Source organism: Euprymna scolopes, chromosome 22, assembly GCF_053919585.1.
Source record: "Euprymna scolopes isolate OS-2025 chromosome 22, ASM5391958v1, whole genome shotgun sequence".
In the NCBI taxonomy this organism is placed as follows: domain Eukaryota; kingdom Metazoa; phylum Mollusca; class Cephalopoda; order Sepiida; family Sepiolidae; genus Euprymna; species Euprymna scolopes.
The window spans coordinates 107146747-107164035 of NC_136503.1; positions in this window are offsets into that span (position 1 = coordinate 107146747).

Below are 17289 nucleotides of genomic sequence, written 5' to 3' on the forward strand. Positions count from 1 at the left end.
TGGCAAGGGAAGGTAGCTTTTTACCCCTCGTGGGAACTATGCTCACTATGAGACAGAGTAGAACTCTAACCACTTCTAAAGTGAGTACCAAATTATTGTAGTTCTGTATTGTGATGTTATTTTATTCTTTACGTTTGTCAATTCGTAATAAATGTGTATTTATGTATTTGTGAACTATTTGCGTTTATCAAGTATTTGTGTTTGTTAAGTATTTTTAGTTTCAGTGATTCAATCAACTATGAGACCACTTACACTTACAACAAAATTAAGTTACGCAGGAAAATCTGGCTCAGGCAATTTGGACCATTTTTGGAGAAATTGAATTTCGCCAGATATTCTGGCTTAGTTTATTCAGACCACGTTGGAGAAATTTAGTTATGTCAGGCACCCTGTTCAGTCAAGTTGGACCATCTTGGAAGAATTTAGTTACGCCAGCCTATCTCGCTCATTTAATTTGGACCACCTTGGAGAAATTTAATTCCGCCGGAAAATTTGGCTCGATTTGTATTCTGCTTTCATTACTGTGTCATCATCGGGAATTAATTAATGAATTAACCATTTTTTTTTATAAAGTCAGAGACTAACGGAATAACAGACAAAAGGATACTTGTTAAAACATGAGCGTTTTTTTAGAGAGAAAGAAATGGTCAAAATTTTCTACAGAATAGCATAAACTGATCACGATAAAATTACAATAAAGAGACGCGAAATGTGAAAACCACGAAACAAGATGTCGGCGATAGAAAAAGGAAGATAAAAACGCTCAAATGACGGCATCTTTTCCAGAACCTAAAGATCCGGAATGAACGATTTTATTCAGAAGTTGACAGATGAGAAAGGATTTATCGGCGCGTTGAACACTGCAAGGAAATGACCTTCGAAAGACGAGCGAAGCGGAAGGAGGAGAAATGATACGAGACAATGGCAGAGGTCGCCATTTTCTTTTTTTACACGGCGATGATGGTAGGAAAAGAAATAAACCGAAAACAAACGCCCTAGAAGATATCAGAATCACACAATATGGATAAGAAGTTTGGATTTTACAGCTACTCTCATTTGTGAGGTGGGTCTCGATAACAGACATTTTAAATTATTTTTTCGTTGGACTTTCAACTTCAGTTTAGCCTTAGAATTGTCGTTGGTCTGTCAGCTTCCATTTTAAATCGCATTAGACTTAGCATTTTCGTTGGTCTGTCAGCATCAGTGTGAAATAACATTCTCCTTGCTCAATCAGCTTAAATTTTAAATCGCATTTACGTTGGTCTGTCAGCTTAAATTTCAAATCGCATGTTCGTTGGTCTGTCAGTTTCCATTTAAAAGCATTTTCGTTGTTCTGTCAGCTTCAGTTTTAAATCGTGTTGGTCTGTAAGCTTCGGTTTTAAATAACATCGCATTCAGCTTTAAATGACAGAAAAATGGGTTAATACATCGTCAAACAAAACAACCAAATCAAACAATATGAATAAATATTTGAACATTGTCAGAACCTAAAGCTAAAGAAACCAAAAACTCACCATAACCTTTTTTTTTGTGTGCAATTTCGGCTTCTAACCATTGTGCCGAACATCGCCGGTTGTCGTAGAGAATCCACTTCTAACCAAATATCAAACTCCGCTCGAGAAATGGTTCGTTTTTGTTGCGCAGAAGAAGCGTAGAAGGCATAATATATTTTTATATCGATATAAAAACCTCGAAGTATAAAATTTTTTACCAAATTGCCCGGATTCAACATTCATAACCTAAAAAGAGTTGATATGCGGGGAAACAAAAGTTAAAAATGAATACATATTCAATTCTGGTTTAATTATAAAAAGCCCTGGAAATATTCCTTCTGCTTAATTGATTGTAAAATGCCCTGGAAAGGTTCCTTGTGGTTGATTAGTTGTAAAATGCCCTGGAAAGGTTCCTTATGAGTGATTAATTATTAAATGCCCTGGAAATGTCCTTACTGGTCAACTGATTGTAAAATACCCTAGAACGAGCCCTTCTGGTTTATTAGTTGTAAAATACGCTGGAAAGGTTCCTTCTGGTTTATTAGTTGTAAAATGCCCTGGAAAGGTTCCTTCTGGTTGATTAGTTGTAAAATGCCCTGGAAAGGTTCCTTATGAGTGATTAATTATTAAATGCCCTGGAAATGTCTTTACTGGTAAACTAATTGTAAAATACCCTAGAACGAGCCCTTCTGGTTTATTAGTTGTAAAATACCCTGGAAAGGTTCCTTCTGGTTTATTAGTTGTAAAATGCCCTGGAAAGGTTCCTTCTGGTTGATTAGTTGTAAAATGCCCTGGAAAGGTTTCTTATGAGTGATTAATATAAAATGCCCTGAAAATGTCCTTACTGGTAAACTAATTGTAAAATACCCTAGAACGAGCCCTTCTGGTTTATTAGTTGTAAAATACGCTGGAAAGGTTCCTTCTGGTTTATTAGTTGTAAAATGCCCTGGAAAGGTTCCTTCTGGTTGATTAGTTGTAAAATGCCCTGGAAAGGTTCCTTATGAGTGATTAATTATTAAATGCCCTGGAAATGTCTTTACTGGTAAACTAATTGTAAAATACCCTAGAACGAGCCATTCTGGTTCATTAGTTGTAAAATACCCTGGAAAGGTTCCTTCTGGTTTATTAGTTGTAAAATGCACTGGAAATGTCTCTTCTAATTTAATAATAAAATGCCCTGGAAATGTCCCTTCTAGTAAACGTGAACTCTCAAAGTAATTGTCTTGTCGTCAATGTGTAACTCGTTATATAGTTGACGTCTGGTCTCTGTTATATGTCGCGTCCCCGACATGTGCATCCCGCTACACAACACTACGAGTTTAATCCTAGTAACAACATTCTTTTTTCTATTAATCAATGCGCGCTCGGCACGTAGGATAACTGTCTTTAATTTAAACTCACACCTCAAAATAACACTTATTGAATAATATGTTTACGAGTTATCTCGTATTGGGCCCCTGCCATCAATTATGTTTTTTTATATAGTGAATACGTATATAAGTTATAACTTGAATAAATAAAAGCTGATTCGAGTAGTTTTATTACAACAAATATACAAACTGATAAAAGCTGACAATTCCTTTAATAAAAATGGCTTGTGACGATTTCTTTAAAAATAAATAAAACAAATTTAAAATATTTTCCATATTATATTCATATGCATTATTTGCTGACTTTAGATTTTGGAAATTGCAGAAAAAATAGCTTGACAATGACAATAAATTTAATGGTGCTATAGCTGCGCATGTGTTAAGTGGCTGAAAACGTTTTTTTTTTTTAATAATCCCTTTTTTTTTAAATTTCGTAAATAATATAACTAATCAATCCCCATTAAAATAAGAGGATAACTAATCTTAATGCTTAGGTAACATAAACTGATTATTAATAAACACCTTTATCCGTTGTGCTACAAAGATCAGAGATTATATCAGCTAAAAATTTGTGAAAAAACAACTAAGATGCGAATAGTAGTCCGAATGATTTAAATAATAAAAATTCTTTATCCTCATCTAAAAAATCTCAAAACTTATTAATATTTCCGAGTTTTTTTTTTTTTTTTACAATAGCTTTAATTAAGAAATGTGACAATTTTAAATACCGACACCAAATCTTTATTATAATAATATGTTTACTTACATTTGTTTGACAGTTTAATTTTGATGAATTCATTTAAGCATTCTGATTCTGTACAGCCGATATATAGTTACGATAACTGTTTTTAACTTGAACTGGCATATCAAAATAACACTTATTGAATAATGTATTTACGATTTATCTTGTATTTGGCCCTTGTCATGTATCTCGATTTCTGGTTTGTTTCACGCCAGATTTAACTTACCCGTTAACTCAACAGCCAACTTGAGCAACTGTTCCCAACTTTCTCTAACTTCTATCCTAATTCACAACTTACAACTCTCAATTGACTAAAATCGGGGGCGCAGCTTTTTTTTTATATCAATGGGTTGTTCAGATCGGGAAGATGCATTTCTTCCTTTGCTAAAAGACGAATGGTCAATTGCTTATTCTAGATGTCTCGTATAACAGCCAAGCTTTAAGGACACTTGCTATTCTCACGATCACTTCTCTAGCGTACGCAATATGACATTTTTATCAAACAATTCGGGATCACATCAAATTCGATAATTCTAATCTTTGTTTTTTTTTTTATAGCGAATACGTATATAATGTAGAAGTTGAATGATTCTTTTTTTTTTTTTACACAGTGATTACCACCTATCAAGGCCCGGAAGCCACTCAGGGATAAGGGTTATTGCAAGTACATTACGTTAGTGTGTAGATTTGATGAAGTGTTTACTTAAGGGGGCGGTTCATTAGGAATTTGTTAACATTGGACTTGTAGGCATCCAAGTTGTAGTCCGGAGGGAAGCAGGCAGACGGAACAGAGTTCCACAGGCGTGCAGTTCTAAGAAAGAAGCTTGACAATGACAATAAATTTAATGGTGATATAGCTGCGAATGTGTTAAGTGGCTGAAAACGTTTTTTTTTTTCCTTATAATCCCTTTTTTTAATTTAATAAATTATATAACTTATCAATCCTCATCAAAAAGAGAGAATAACTAATCTTAATGCTTAGGTAACATAAACTGATTATTAATGACCACCTTTATCCGTTGTGCCTCAAAGGTCAGAGATTATATCAGCTAAAAATTGTGAAAATACCAACCAAGATGCGAATAGTAGTCCGAATGATTTAAATAATAAAAATTCTTTATCCTCATCTAAAAAATCTCAAAACTTATTAATATTTCCTAGTTTTTTTTTTACAATAGGTTTAATTAAGAAATGTGACAATTTTAAATACAGACACCAAATCTTTATTATAATAATATTTATACTTACATTTGTTTGACTGTTTCATTTTGATGCATTCATTTAAGCATTTTGATTCTGTACAGCCGATATATAGTTACGATAACTGTTTTTAACTTGTATTTGATCCATGCCATGTATTATGTTGTTTTCTAGCGAATACGTATATAAGTTAAACGTTGAATAATTCACTATAAATAAAAGCTGATTTAAGTTATTTTTATTACAAAAAATATACAAACTGATTAAAAAGAACAATTCCTTTAGTAAAAGTGGCCCGTGACAATTTCTTTAAAAATAAATACAAAATTAATATATTTTCTATATTATATCAATGTGCATTATTTGTTGACTTTAGATTTTTGGAAATTGCAGAAAAATAGTTTGACAATCACAATAAATTTAATAGAGCTAAAGCTGGACGTGTTAATTCGAGCTATATAGTTAGCAAAGATTGCTTCACTAGGCTTGTTTTAAACCAGTAAGAACACATGAAACAAATAACGGAAGAGTGTTAACGTGATCTCGCGATCGAACGTGACTTGCTGAAATGCCGGCACGGCTTCGTTTATCGTCACGTTGTCTTTGGATTTGTATTTGTCAAATAATTCCACCATTGTTCCTCCCTCTTTCCTCTGACTTCGTCACAATTCAGAAACCATTATTTTTTTTTCCAATTTATCGAGGACGGAAGTTAAAAAAGGGAGGTGACTATTTCGTGAGTTCCTGCATTTATAAAACTCTTTTTGCGACACGTTTCAGCTTTTCACGATCATGACTTTTAGCCATTTTTTCTTTTCTTTTTTCTTTTCTTTTTCTCTTTTTTCTTTTCTTCGTTCGTTTCTTCGTTCTTTTTTCTTTTCTTTTTTCTTTTTTCTTTTCTTTTTTTCTTTTCTTTTTTTCTTTTCTTTTTTATCTTTTCTTTTTCTTTTTCTCTTTTTTCTTTTCTTTTTTCTTTTCTTTTTTCTTTTCATTTTTTTCTTTTCTTCTCTTTTTTATCTTTTCTTTTTTTCTTTCCTTTTTTTTCCTTTTTTTTCTTTTCTTTTTTTCTTTTCTTTTTTTTGCTTCTTTTTCTTTTCTTTTCTCCTGTTCTTTTTTCTTTCTTTTCTTTTTCTTTTTCTCTTTTCTTTTTTCTTTTCTTTTTTTCTTTCCTTTTTTCTTTTTTTTCTTTTCTTTTTTTTTTTTTTAATCTTTTTTCGGTTTAAACGAATACAAGCCTGTTCGCTCGTATAAAATGTACCTTTACGAAAACGTTCAACATGTATAACGATTTCTGAGATCAACGGGTTTGTTTTACAATGCGCAAAGATCTGAAAAGTGGCCCAAAAATCAAATATATAACAAATAAATGTTACCAAAGGATAAAAAAAGTCACTCTTCTACCTAGTTAAGTACGGTTTTGGTGGTTTTACTTAATATAACATATTTGCTCGGCTCGAAAAACAAGCAATATCAACCGGTACGCGATCACAATTAAGAATGACCGCGTAACAAATATATTGCAGACATTTTTTTCTTGTGGTCGCGTACCCGTTGATATTGCTTGTTTTTCGAGCCAAATACACATTTTATATTAAATAAAAACTCTAAAAAATTACCCAATTAGAAAAAGAGTGAGTTATCTTTGTTTTTTGTTATATACTAGCAGTTCAGCCCGGGTTTTCTTGGGCCGTACAGAATTTTCATAACTTTATGTGCACATGTATATATATATTGAAACGTTTGACTCATGCCAAGGTAACCTACATCTAAAATTTCAAGTGTTTAGATCCAAAATTGGCGGAGGAGTTTGGTAGAGTCTTCAAAAATCAACTTTTTCAATTTTGACCTTTTGGCAGCAAAATTATGCCCTAAAACTGTTTCAAAAGCTTGCTGCATGTCTGAGTACCCTTTATGTAAAATTTCAAATGTTTAGACCCAAAATTGGCTGAATAGTTTGCTAGAGACCGCAAAGGTCAAATCTTTTAAACTGACTCCTTGGCAGCCAAATTTTCGGCCAAAAACCGATTAAAAAGCTTGCGCTATGTCTGATTACACTTTATGCAAAATTTCAAATGTTTAGATTAAAAATTGGCTGAGTACTTTGGTAGAGACCGTAGAGATCAATTGTTTTTTTTTTTAACTTTGACCCCAATTTTGACCCCTTAACATTTGTTTGTTGTTTTGGGCTCAAATCAAATTAAAAGTGGGATCCATGTCCGAGTAACCTATATCTAAAATTGCAAGTGTTTAAACCCAAAATTGGCGGAGGAGTTTGGTAGAGTTTTCAAAAGTCAATTCGTTGAACTTTGACTCCTTGACAGCCTAATTTCTGGTCAAAAACTAATTAAAAAGAATTTCTCAAATTTCAATAATCCTTATGTTGAATCTCGAGTCTGTAGACCGAAAATTGACAGAGTTATTTGGCACGGAAATGTACACACACAGACAGACATTTTCCCTTTTATAGATATACTAAACTACCCGTGACAGTGGGACAGTATTTTATATTAGCTCTGGAATTAATGTATGAGCGTGATACTTGTGACGTAAAGAAAATAGTTTTTTGTGACATAACAGAAACATTTCTGTGAAAGTATAATAAAATGAAAAAAATATATAGATAGATTTCTATGAGTCGTTATGTTTATAATTGTTTACTTTTTTAAATAAAAACTTACAGTCATTGAATTATAAGTGGTTTTCCATACTTGTAGATATATGTGCACTGAACAGATACCATAATACTTAAAGTTAAATTCAAATTTTGATACATCTTTACGTTTAAATACGCAAAAAAACGCAATTTGGACACTGAAAACGTACACAGTAAAACAATACGTTTCATTGTCGCGTTGATTATTTATTTGTAACACAAATTTAAAAAATACATATTTTCGGGGTTATATATTTATGTTAGTAGTGTAAATGAAAATGTATGAATGTTTGTGGCCTTCGGGCCAAGATCAAAGTGTAGTATCTGTTCCGGCAGATGCGGCAAGCAAAGACCATTTGCCCTTGTGGCAATCTTCTGGTCCATGTAGGGGCAACCCTACTTGGGCCAGCTAGCAAATCACTATCCAGCTCCCATTTCCCACCTCTCGGGAGCTGGTGCCCTTTTCCCTTCCCCCCTCCCCTTCACTCCTCACTTTAAAAATCGGCCTTGTGCCTAATTTGCTCGGTGTATTAAAAATGGATATTAAATTAAAAAAAAATGAAGGCGGTGGGTAAATCGCCGTTGTAAAATGCTATTATGGCTGTCACGTGTTAAAGTAGATTTATTTGTAAGAAAATTGTGTTAAAATACATTAAATGTCATACGTAAAAGAACAATGTAAAAAATGCAGAAAGTATTATGAATTGTTTATTTAGATAATTAAAACGCGGAAAAAATACACACACAAAAAAAAAATTGGGACGCTGAAAACGTACACAGTAAAACAATAGTTCTATTGTAACATGAATTATTTGTTTATGTACGCATGCGAAACCGGAAGTCATAAACCGGATGTCAGGTCACAATACCCATTACAAGGTCATTTGAGTTATATATATATATATATATATATATATATATATATATATATATATATATATATATATATATTTGCAGTTTAACCCGGCTTTGGCCGGGCCCTATGTACGCTTAATAACTTTGTATGCATACGTATATATATATATATTAAGAAGTTTGTACTCATGGACAGGTAACCTACATTTAAAATTTCTAGTGTTTGGACCAAAAATTGGTGGAGGAGTTTGGTAAAGTTTTCAAAGCTCAAATCGTTGAACTTTGACCCCTTAACAACAAAATTTCTGACGAAAATCCGATTAAAAAGATTTCCCGAATCTCAATAACCCTTTCGTTAAATCTCGAGTCTGTAGACTCAAAATTGACAGAGTACTATGGCACACACACGCATACAATATTACTTCAATAGATATAATAAATAGATTAATTCACAATTTATCTCAAACCTAAAATTATCTGCTATTAAATTACTAACTCCAAACCTATTTACTATTAATTCACTATTAATTTCAAACACAAAATTATTTGCTACTAATTTACCATTGTTCTCAACTACAAAATGTATTTAATATTAATTCCCAATTAATTTCAAACCCAAAATTATTTTCTACTTATGTACTGTTGTTATTAACTTATTTAATCTTAATTCACAATTAATCTCAAACCCAAAATTATTTGCAACTAATTTATTATTGCTCTTAAATACAAACTTATTTACTATTAATTCACAATTAATCTCAAACCCAAAATTATTTGCAACTAATTTATTATTGCTCTTAAATACAAACTTATTTACTATTAATTCACAATTAATCTCAAACCCAAAATTATTTGCAACTAATTTATTATTGCTCTTAAATACAAACTTATTTACTATTAATTCACAATTAATCTCAAACCCAAAATTATTTGCAACTAATTTATTATTGCTCTTAAATACAAACTTATTTACTATTAATTCACAATAAATCTCAAACCCAAAATTATTTGCAACTAATTTATTATTGCTCTTAAATACAAACTTATTTACTATTAATTCACAATTAACCTCAAACCCAAAATTATTTGCTATTAATTTACTATTGTACTCAGCTCCACACTTATTAAATGTTAATTCACTATTAATCTCAAACCCATAAGATAGTTGCTATTAATTTGCTATTATTCTCAACTCCAAACTTATTTACAAATAATTCACTATTATTCTCAAACTCAAAATTATTTGATACAAATTTACTATTACTCTTAAATCCAAACTCATTTACTATTAATTCACTTCTGATCTAAAACCGAAAATTATTTGCTATTAATTTACTATTGTTTTCAAGTCCATGCTTATTTACTTACTATCAATTCACTATTAATCTCAAACTCAAAATTATTTGCTATTAAATTAATTTTACTTTCAACTCAAAACCTATTTACTATTAATTCACTATTCATCTAGAACATAAAATTATTTGCTACTAATTTAAATATGTTCTCAACTAAAAAAACTTATTCAATATTAATTCCCAATTAATCTCAAACGCAAAATTATTTGCTATTAATTTACTATTGTACTCAACACCAAGCTTATTTACTAATTGCATTTCTACCCGGCTTTGCTCAGGCCCTATGTACTGTTCCTAACTTGCCCTAGGCGTGAATACACCTTATGTAAGATTTCAAATGTTTAGACCAAAATTTGTCTAAGTAATTTCATAGAGACCGCAGAAGTCAATTTATTTGACATTTGACCCATATTTTTACCTCTTAACATTTATTATGGTCTCAAATCAAAGCACAAAGTTTTACCCGTAAGTCAAGGGGTCAAAATTGGGGTCAAAGTTTAAAAAATTACGTCTTCTTTCTCTACGAAATTTCTCAGACAACTTTTGGTCTAAACATTTGACATTTTACATAAAAGTATATTCAAACATAGGGCAAGTAGTGAACAATACAAAATGTTCGAGCAAAGCCGGGCAGAAATGCAAGTAGTAAATAAGGTTGGTTTTGAGAGTAATAGTAAATTAATAGGAAATAATTTTGGGTTTGAGATTAAAAGTGAATAAAAAGTAATTAAGTTTAGAGCAATAGTAAATAAGTAACAAATAATTTTGGATTTAAGATTAATAGTGAATTATAAGTAAATAAGTTTCAAGTTAAGAAAAAATAAATTATTAGCAAATAATAGTGGGTTTGAGATTAATAGTGAATTAATAGCAAATAAGTTTGGATTTGAGAACAATAGTAAATTAATATGAAATAATTTTGGGTTTGACATTAATAGTTTCTTAATCGCAAATGAGTTTGGAGTTGAAAAATACTAAATTAATAGCAAATAATTAGAATGGGACAAAATAGAAACCTACGTAAACGGGTATTTTTTGAGTTTTTACAAATGTGATAAGTCAAAAGAAGATGTTCTTTTGTATTATTTTTTTTAAAGTCCATAAACCTTTTTTCACAAGAAGTGTACCTTGCTGGATAAGCATTAGAGATGCCCCATTCGGAAAAAATAATGGATCCTGTGAATTGGGTGCTTATAAGCTGGTCGAACGTAAGGACTCTAAGCAGGGTAGTCAGTCTTGGCTCAATAAATTAAAGGCAGGCGGGGGAGTATACGAGAATCCTTAGGGTAGCAAAAGGACCATAAGAGTCAGTACCACAGGCAAATCACATATAGCTTAATGAGGTGAGAGAAAAGTAAAATATATAGTAAGTACGTAAGAAGATATAACCTCATATTATTTTTAGAGATGCATGAATGGGGGATATCTCTGCTGGATCTTGGAAGCTCTGATGAGAAAAAAATCACAGAAATCGGGTCATAGTTAGAATTTAGTGCGCAAATAGGGATTGTGGCGCAAGGTTTGGGGGTTAATTAGTTAAGGGTGATATTTTCTTAATCTTCATCAAGTTCCAAGAGTCCAAGCAAGGAAATCCAAGTGAATCAGTGTGAGGAAAAGGTATATCTTAATAATTGGAAGCCAACCACAAAGATAAAGTAAATGAGCTTTGAGTATGTCCTGGTAAATATAAAATAGTTAAAAAATGAGACAAGCCATACTTAATAGAACAACTTAATTGAACAACCGGGCAAAGGATACAATCAGGACACTTTTGGACGAAAGAAGTCGTCAATTTCGAAAGAGGTAAAGTGAGACCTCGAGTTTACGGCATAAGCGTGGCTGGAAAGCAGCTGACATGGATAAGGGGAGAAATACCCTACACCCAAGAAGATCGGAGAGGGTCTGATCTAATAAAAAAAAATAAATGAATACATAAATAAATAAAATTTTGGAGTCAGTTGTAAAGGGCTGACGAAAGGAGTTTTTTTTAGCTTGATCTTTCTTAGACGTGTGGTTGTGTAATTATAGAGAAAAGTGACTAGAATTTAAAAATGCGTACATTTTTTTGAAAATAAGGATGATAGGATGTTACGAGACCAAGTCCCCTGTTTTTCTAAGTAAGTAAAAAATGAGATAGGAGACCGAGAATTAGAACCTGGAAAGCTAGGTTTGAAATTAAGATTCAGGAGATTTCCGATTGTTAGTTTTAAAATAAATAGCAGATATGTTCGTTTGAAAACGAATTCGATTGTTTAGAAATGTTATTGAGAAAAAAGAATTTGATGATTCAATTCTGTTTATGAAAATTAAATTAAAATAAGGTTATCTAGAAGCGAACAATATAAAATGAAAAACATATTTAAAATAGGTTAGACCAAAAATAGGTTAGTGAATTCTTGTTTGCAGACATGTGTGAATAGTGCACGTGAGTTCAGACCACGTGAGTCGAGCACATGCTCAGACATGGGGGAACGAGACATGTGAAGCATGTCCAGGCGATGAGATCGATGCAGGTTTTTGGCAATGCGATGACGTCATGGCTGGGAGATGGGTTCTCAATATAGGGCTAATTTTTAAAACAAAACGGAGAGAACAGAGAGAGGATCGGACAGGGTTGGGCAGACAGAGCTGACATTGGTCAGAAGGAATCCACCTTTGGAAGCGAAGGGTTAGAAGTTGAAATCATGTAGTGACTTTGAATTCCTTGATGTGAAATCATTGACCGGTCGAAGAAATAAAGGACGTCATAATTTTGTAACTTCGTCTTGTGGTGTGTCATTCTCAACAAACAAAGGTATTGTGAATCATTTGAACTTTGTGTCCACTCATCGTAATAATGAACTTTGTGTATAAACCCCATACTTCAGAAATGTGTCCCCCTTTCTATCAATAAATAATGACTGTCCCTCCTGTGATAAAAGAACTGATAATCCTCATCTCTAAATATATGTAATAGAAATATTCACAGAAGGTATAAATGTATCTCGTCTATATATCTCCCCTCATTAATACGAATGTCCACATCCGTCTCTGTATTAAAATGTACCCCGTCTCTCTCCAATACGCAACTCATATGATATAATATCTCTCTGTAAATATGACCAGCATGCAACAGTAGGAAAGCAGACTTGAACCCGTACTGCGGAGGAGGAAAAGAACGTGAAAAAAAAACGCGACGTCTTTGCTGTTACGACCACCGCCAAATCGGAAGTGGCGTAGGTTTTAATTAAGGCTAGACAATCGAAAAAAAGGGATGACTTTCGAAAATATCGGCGAAAAAGAGACCCCTCTCTGTAGAAAAGTGCCCAGTTGAGGGTGAAGAAATTAATGTTTTAGCCAAATGTTCGGTATTGTCGTCTGAAGCTTGGATTAATTTGGTAGAGACCGGAGAGGTCAAATATTTAAAAACTTTGACCCCTATTATGACCCCTTGAAATTTATTGTTTTGGGCTCAAATCAAGTTATTAAGCTAGATCCATGTCCAAGGAACCTATATCTAAAATTTCAAGTGTTTCGACCCAAAATTAGCGAGGGAGTTTGGTAGAGTTCTCAAAGATAAAATTGTTGAACTTTGACCCCTTAACAACCAAATTTCTCGCCGAAAACCAATTACAAAGATTTTCTCCAAATCTTAATACCCTGTATATCAAATTTCGAGTTTGTAGACTGAAAATTGACAGAGTTATTGTGTAGGGAAATGTACACAGATAGACAGACAGACAGACACTTTCACTTTTATGGATATATAGATAGATTTATTATATATTTGACGATTTGCCCATTTTTTTTTGAATCTCTGTTGATTGTAAAACAATCCAAGACCTAGACCCACATTCACCGGCTTGAAATCTTCAGAGTAGAAATACAGGAACATTCACCAAGCTCAATTCAGCTTTTGGCCATTTTACCAAAGACAAATCGCGGATAAATTTGTTTGTATAGGTGCAGCTTTTCAACCAGAGAATGCAGAATAATATTAACACCCAGAAAAAGCCGAATGAAAATCAACCGGCGACAGAATCAGAACGAGGCGGTATTCTAAGAGAAATCACGCACACACACACACACACACACACACACACACACACACACACACACACATACACACACATTTAGAATAGCAAACATTTAAAAAGAAAAAAAACACTCAACGATTGTTTATTTTTAGGACAATTATTTTATCTTTGACGAAGAAAATCTGATGAAACTACTCTTACATGTTTTTGCTGCTTATGAAGAATACGGACCATAGTGAAATAATGATGTCATTATTTATAAACTCATTTATTTTGTATTTGGAGGCGAAGGCGTTTTGTAATTAATCTGTACTTTCAACTAACAATTTAACAAACAAAAGGTCCAGTAAAAATTGTAATTTAACTTGAAAATCTTATTCGTATTATTTGGATTCTTCGGACGATTGTTATCAAACGTTACACACGCATCTCCGTGATCTCGAACGTTCTTCTCGTCTCTAACGTGATCTCCATTTTTCTCTACCGGTGACGTAATTTCGCATGCATTTGCATAAGTGCTTTTGCACTATGTTACAACTCTTAACTGAATGTCAGGTGAACGGTGATGATTTAAAGCAACACTGATTGGTAATGATATTAATGTTTGGATAGACTTTGATTATTGAAGAAGGCATCTCAACAAGAATTTTTTTACATTGGGCTTAAAAACGGCAAATATATTCCATTAAAAACGGCAAATATATTCCATTAAAAACGGCAAATATATTCCATTAAAAACGGCAAATATAATCCATTAAAAAATGTTTTCTTTAAAATCTTTGGATTCGGCATTGAATAACCTGAAAAGGGTTGATATGCCACAAAACAAAAACAACCAACCAACCGGTGTGTCTATGTGATTGTGCCGTAACAAGACTACCCAAACAAAATCTGACGCCTATCACAGTAGCAAGTTGCCTTGTTTGGGGATGAAAAAGGGTATGAACTAAATGGAAAATAATTTAAAAAATACACGAAATAATTGCGTGTCATAAACGACCATAATAACGTTGACACATCAGTTCCTGTTAGATCGCCGAAATTAAGCAACGTTTAGCCTGGTTAGCACCAAATGGGTGACCATTAAGAAACAGCAGGCACTGTATGTAAGAGGTGTCGACAGCTCCCTGCAAAAGCTTCAAAAATCTAATCTAACGTCGTAATCCTCCCCGACAAGGATATACATGCGAATGAGAACTGCTTGTGAATTTGGTTTTCCCTTTCTGCTTCAGGAGAAGCCGGTTCAGTCAATCTAGGGTTAGTGTTGCTGGCTTTTGTGATAAATATTTTCAGAAAGTTTTCCATACAACGTCAAACCGAAGTTTAAAATAAATGAAAATTTAACGGATTACAGCACCGAGGGTTTAAAAAGAAAAAAAAATGTGCTTTGATCCCCGTTGAAATGTTTTGATTGTCTAGCAATCTGTTTTGAGATGAGGTGTTTACATCTTCGTGTGTTGAGCGAATTACCATTAGCGATAATGCGACACTCTAATACACACACACACACACACACACACACATATATATATATATATATTTGTGTGTATCAATATTAATATTTAACCCCCTTTTTATATTAGTATTTATTTGCTTCCCCACTAAAGCAACATATGACACAATGTCGTTTTTAATGTAGGGGAAGAATCTTCTCCCCAAAACAAGGGGAAACAAGAGTATTCTGGCAGTAACCAAAAATATTGTCTCAGTATAAAAGTCCCTCTCCATTGACCAAGGACAAACCAACCAAGTTCTGCATCCAAACAGATACCACACTTCGATCTCGGCCCGAAAGGCCAAGGACCCTTTTTTTTCTATTTATTTAAAAAGATTTATAGTACCCACATGAAACGTAATGAAAAGTAATCTTCCTCGGCTGCAATGCATTGTTGGACTGTTCCAACGAGTTCTGGAGACACCCATGGAAGTTGTCTTGTGTGAGCGTGTCAATGGTCCTCGTCAAAACATCTGTTATCTACTCGATTATCTCATAACGACAGTCTTTAGGGGTTTCCTTGGGCTTAGAGAATAACCAAAAGTCACAGAGATCAAGGTCTGGACTATAGGGAGGGTGAAGAACTACCTTGAGCCAATCTTGGTCAAATAGTCTGACAAGGACGGAGTTGTGGACATATGTATTTACGCAAATCTTCTGCATCTGCAGTTCCTTGCAAATAATTGTGTGCAGAGTTCGAACACTCATATCAAACAGTGAAATTATTGTCTCTATACACATACAACGGTCTTTATCCACGAAATCTTTAATTAGCCAATCAACTCTGGTATTTTTACTTCCTTCATACAGACTCCTTGCCTTTATTGGATCTCTTATGCCTACTCGAAAACATGCTCGATTCATGCAAGATAGTCCAAAGACAGTCTGAAGTATTCCATACGTTTCTGTGGCATTTTATCCAAGTTTAAAACATAATTTTATTGCATATCGTTTTTCTAAAGTGTCCTCATTTCCAGGTTGCATTTTTGAAATTAACCAGCTTTGACAATCAGGCTTTAGTAGGGTGTATTCCAGTTCCTGTTGTAGCTGTTCATTTGATCTTGAAATAATAAAAATTGTTCAGTCATCACATAAGCAATAAGATTCTGAATTTTTAAGAGTCTACGACAATTTCAAATGTCTGTACAAAAAAATTTGGAAACTTATTTAAGGCGCCTCATAATATATTTTTGGACATATTGACTTTTACTGAAACACACACAAGCAGTACAGGTTCTGTCAATTATGGTTCGGAGTCAACTGGCAATCACAAGATTAAGTCGACCAATTTCAACGACGAATTTCAAAAAGAAAAAAAAACGATAAGAAATAGAAATACAATAAATAAAAATAACAAACACGTTTAAATTTACTGAATATATTTATTTATTTATTCATCTATTTCAAGAAAACTTATATATTGTATTATTTATTTCCTTTTTTTCAAGAAAAGATGAATGTTTGGCGGATCTGACCGAGTTTTCCCCCCTGCCGTAAAATTAATTCTTTTTCACGTTCTCTTCTTTTTTTTTCTACGAATTATTGTCGTTAACAGACTTAACTTTCATATTAACAGAATTAAAAAAAAAAAATTATTTAATGACTTTTAACGTGGAGAGTCACGTTTATTTCATTTTGAAGGGGTATGAACGAATCGAATTTATATACGTAATTATAATCTTCGTATTATTACTAACCTTAATCGTAATTATAATCTTCGTATTATTACTAATCTAAATACGTAATTATAATCTTCGTATTATTACTAATCTTAATCGTAATTATAATCTTTGTATCATTAATAATCTTAATACGAAATTATAATCTTCGTATTATTACTAATCTTAATCGTAATTATAATTTCCGTATTATTACTAATCTTAATCGTAATTATAATCTTCGTTTTATTACTAATCTTAATCGTAATTATAATCTCCGTATTATTACTAATCTTAATCGTAATTATAATCCTCGTATTATTACTAATCTTAATACGTAATTATAATCTTCGTATTATTACTAATCTTAATACGTAATTATAATCTTCGTATTATTACTAATCTTAATACGTAATTATAATCTTCTTTTTATTACTAATCTTAATACATAA